This window comes from Arachis ipaensis, chromosome B08, assembly GCF_000816755.2.
Source record: "Arachis ipaensis cultivar K30076 chromosome B08, Araip1.1, whole genome shotgun sequence".
Classification (NCBI taxonomy): domain Eukaryota; kingdom Viridiplantae; phylum Streptophyta; class Magnoliopsida; order Fabales; family Fabaceae; genus Arachis; species Arachis ipaensis.
In genome coordinates, this window is record NC_029792.2 from 110,221,521 (window position 1) to 110,226,129 (window position 4,609).

The window sequence follows — 4,609 nt, forward strand, 5'->3', positions numbered from 1 at the left end:
ATAACCGGTGCACTTGCCGGAAGGAATTTTGCCGATCGTGCAATTTCCTAATCGTAGCATAACTAGTTTTATGCGCATCAATGCCTTGATGGTATGATAATGCATGAGAGATATGTATGTTGTGATATATGCTTGAGGAATGATTAAGGTTGATTTGGGGGTGAAACCACATGATAGTGAGTACGATATTGATTAGGTATAATGATGGTTGATTGGAAATGGTATTATTGGAAATTGGAATGAGGAAGGATGTATGACATGATATTGTGTTTATCCTTTAGCCATTTGATTGAGAAGTGTTAAAATGGTTGGATGTGGTTTTAGGAATTTTGGTAAAGTGTCAATGTATGAGTTGAGGATGGCTTGATGTTGATTTTGGTATATTTTGATTGATTTCAAAGAAAGGGCTGAAATTGGCATGTTTTGATTGATTTTGAAAAGAGTTGAAAATGACTTGTTTTAAAAATGGCACTTTGTGGTTTTGTATGAAAACATGGTTTTTGGGCATACTTTGATGGGACATAACCTGGACTACGGATTTCTGTTTTCTGCCAAATCTGTTTAGAAATGAAATTGGATCCGGGATGTCCATGCCGTTCGAAGAACGGGTGAAAAATGATTTAAAATGAGAAAGTTATGTCCGTCGGAAGATTGGGGGTTGAATCTGTAAATTCTGCAGCTTTTAACTTAGAAAATTTTTAGCAGAATGACCCCCCGTGCGTAGGCGCACTTGGCGCGTGCGCGCCGTTCTTCCAGAAAGCACCATCCACGCGTGCACGTGGTGTGCGCGGGCGCGTCGATGCGCTGCACCAAATGCCTAACTATTTTCCAGAGAGTTGTGCCAGGGTTGTGCCAGCTTTGTGCCTGGGCGCAAGAACACCCACGCGTACGCGTGGCTGACGCTTGCGCGCCGTTTGGATATTTTTCAACCCGCGCGTTCGCGCGTATGACGCTTGCGCGTCGATGAGTTTTTGGCCATCCACGCGTGCGCGTGGAGTGCGCGTACGCGTAGCCCTGTTTTCATGCCAAAGTTGATTTTTGAGTTTTTGAAGCCAAACCTCATACTTTTAAGCCTCCGATCTCACCCCTTATGTATTAAATCATTATGGTATGCCTAGCAATGAGGAAGGAGCTAGGGGATGTGGTAACTTGCGAGTGAAGCAAGGGAAAAGGTTATGATCAATGATGATCAGATATGATTATATGAGATATGGAGGATGGCGGTGGAAGTACCGTGTATGCCATGAGCCGAAGGGCTATAATTATTGATAAATGGTTGGTTCTTGATTGGACCATGAGCCGGATGGCTGAGTTATTGCCGAGTTACGGCAAAGCCATTATGGATTATGGCTGAGTATAAAGGCATATATGATAAATGAACGAATATGATAAATGAATAATGATGAAAAATGTTGAATGTAAGCATGCTTGTGTTTTCTCTCTGGTTGTAAGGGTAACAGGGCACCGATACCCTCTAATGGCGACAGGGCGCAGATACCCTCTAATGGCGACAGGGCGCAGATACCCTCTAATGGTGACAGGGCACATATTCCCTCTAATGATATTGATATGCAACAGAGCGACTGTGCCCGGGTTAGCTACCGGACATGTCGGGTTGGCTTGATAATCGACAGATGATATCATCAGCCATAGGGCAGGCATTCATCATTTGCATATGTTTGAATTGTTTGGGTTTGCCATTTGTTTTGGATTTCTACATCATATATGCCATGTTACCTGATTATATGCTACTTGTTCTACTTGTACCATATTTGTGTATTACTTGCCTGTATTGCTTGTGTTTGTACAACTGAGATGCCCCTTCATGCTGGTGTCGGTGCATGTGAGGGCTGTTCTTGATGGGATGAATTGATGATGCGATTGCATGATGATGATGATTATTGAATGAGATAATTGGAGCTCCCTGGGTAGACGCAGTGATGTGATTTCACTAGCTCCAGGCGAGGGTATGATGTATTGATATAGAATTGCTGAGGCAGAACAACTGGTGATGGTTTTGCTTATAATTCTGAGTCTGATTCGTGGAAGAGTCAGCGAGTTACTAAACTTCGCGGGTCGCGACTAGTGGCTATTTACTTATGTTATATATATCTATCTGTTATATATCTCTTAATCTCCTTTATGCCTTGTCCGTATATCGCGTTTGGCTTAGCAGTTTAACTTTTCGTTGTCGAAGCGTGAGTGATACGCCTTCGCGATTTTATTTCTACTCTTTTCAGGCTTCTCGATTAATACTCCTTTCGAAATTACCTATATTTATATATTAAAAGTCCACCTGAGAGTCGTACCACCGTAATATCATTGACTTATGACTCGAGCATAAGGATGTGAATATTAGGGTGTTACAGATTTAGTGACCATCCACTCTTGGTCGCTAAATCTAGTAGCTACCAAAGACAAAGCCAATCTAGTCGGTGTAACATCCTAACTACCAAAGCTCACACTTCCGGCTGTGCGACTCTGATAGCTCGGACATTACGACGACACTTATAATATTTAATACTAAAATATGAGCCTGTTTAAAACTTTAAACCGCAATACCGATCCAAAAGATACTTTGCTATACAACGTACATCCATAGATACCATACAACTTACAAAAACTCATAAAGAGTACATACATATATGCACTTATATACATAGATAATATTACAAGCATTATCCAATACAGTCCCTATCCCTCTTACAGAATATATCAAGATAAACCTCCCTCCTTCTTCGACTCGACCTGACGGCGGACTCCTAGGCGGCGGCAAGGACCTCGGAAGCGTGCGGTCTACCCAGCGATGGCAGTGAGATGCGACCGGTTGGATGACGGCGCGGCATGGTGGTGAACTGAACGGCGACACCGAGGCACTGCAGACAGCTCCCCTCCAGCTCAACGGCGACGAGATGCGCCTCCCTCTCTCTCCCTTCCGCTGGCTCACGGTTTCTTCCTTCTCCGTGGGTTTGGAGAAAACTGTGAGTTCTGTGTGGTGAGGGGTGAAACGGTGCTGGAGTGAGGGATGAGTGGGTTAGGGTTTTTGAGTAAAAATTAGGGTTAGGGGCATTTTGGTAATTTCACTTAAAATAGGGATAATATAGTAATTGAAATCAAATTTAAATCCAACTCTATTTGTATATAGAAAAATACTATTTACTCATCACTTTTACAAATTATTTTCAACAAAATGCCCAAATTAAATAATTAGAAATAATATACTTAATTTCTTCATTTTTCCAAAATAGCAATATCAATATACTAAAATATTGATTATTTAGTCCATATCATATAAAATCCTTATTATTTCATAACTATCAACTTTATAATTTAAATATAGAAAATAACCCAATAATTATAAAATTGGATAATAATCATAACTCGTCTCAAATCCAATAAATTAAAAATTGCCTTAATTATCCTTAATAAAATAATCTCTGAAATTAAGGCTATAAATACATGTATGATTTGAGACTTGATCATAATAAGACTTTTCAAAGATTTTGGGTCTTACAGTCGGTCGCTAAAATCGGTCGCTATTTTTTTAACTTAGCGACCGAATTAGCAACCAAAACAAAAAACAAGCTTTTAGGGTATGTTGGTGGCTAAATCAGTTGCTATCTTTAATTTAGTGACTGATTTGCAACCAATATAAAAACAAGCTTAATGGTAGTTGGTCGCTAAATCGGTCGCTAAAAAGTTGGTCGCTAAATCGGTTTCTAAGTGTTAAGATAGCAACCGATTTAGCAACCAACTATAAAATGCTGGTTTTAAAGCATTCAGTCACTAAATTGGTTACTATTTTATAATTTTGCGACTGAATTAGCAACCGACTTAAAATTATATTATTAAAATAGTTGGTCACTAATTCGGTTGCTAAGGTAGCGGTCACTAAATCGGTTGCTAAGGGTTAATATAGCGACCGATTTTAGCGACCAACTATAAAATCTTAGCATTAGAGCAGTTGGTCACTAAATCGGTCACCATTAGCGACCGAATTTGCGATCAACTAAAAAACAAAATTTACAAATTAATTAGTTGCTAAATCGGTCACAGTTTTAAATAATAAGAATAAACTAGATTTCAAAATAAATTAAAAAAACCCCTCACTTTTCAACCCTAACCCGAAGCTCTCTCCTCACACAGTGTCCCTCTCGCCGCCTCACTCCGTCTCCGGCAGAGTGGAGAGAGAAGTCCTTTTCGTCGAGTCCTGGTCGGCGGTGTTCTCGTCGGAGCCATTCTCGTCGGTGCCATCTCTTCTCCTCGAGTCTTTATCGCCGTCTGCCCCTCGCCGCGTACTTCCTCTGCTTGCTCCGCCATTGTCACAGATCATCGCATCCCCGTTCAGATCTGTTGTTGCTCGCCTCGCGTCATTCTTTTCTCAGCGTCACCTCCTGTGGTAACTTCTTCTCCGATATCAACAACAACAACAATAGTCTTCCAGTTTTCAGTGAAGGTACTTCAACTTCGTATCTCTGATTTTGATTTCTCACTATAATTCCAGAGAATGTCTCTATATTTTGATTTTGATTTGGTTTTATCAATTAGGATATTTATTTTCAGATCTATTGTTATTTATTTTCTTCTTGAAAAGTTTTTTTTTGTTTTA

General features: G+C 40.2%; 1 long non-coding RNA gene across 2 annotated transcripts in view; it reads left to right on the forward strand.

Annotated features, from left to right (window-relative positions):
• LOC107614451 overlaps positions 4,072–4,609 on the forward strand; it is a 2,795-nt gene continuing 2,257 nt past the window's right edge. For both annotated transcript variants that reach the window (XR_001614446.2, XR_001614447.2), the window contains exon 1: positions 4,072–4,456. This is a non-coding gene — a long non-coding RNA (uncharacterized LOC107614451). The remainder of the gene's footprint in view (positions 4,457–4,609) is intronic.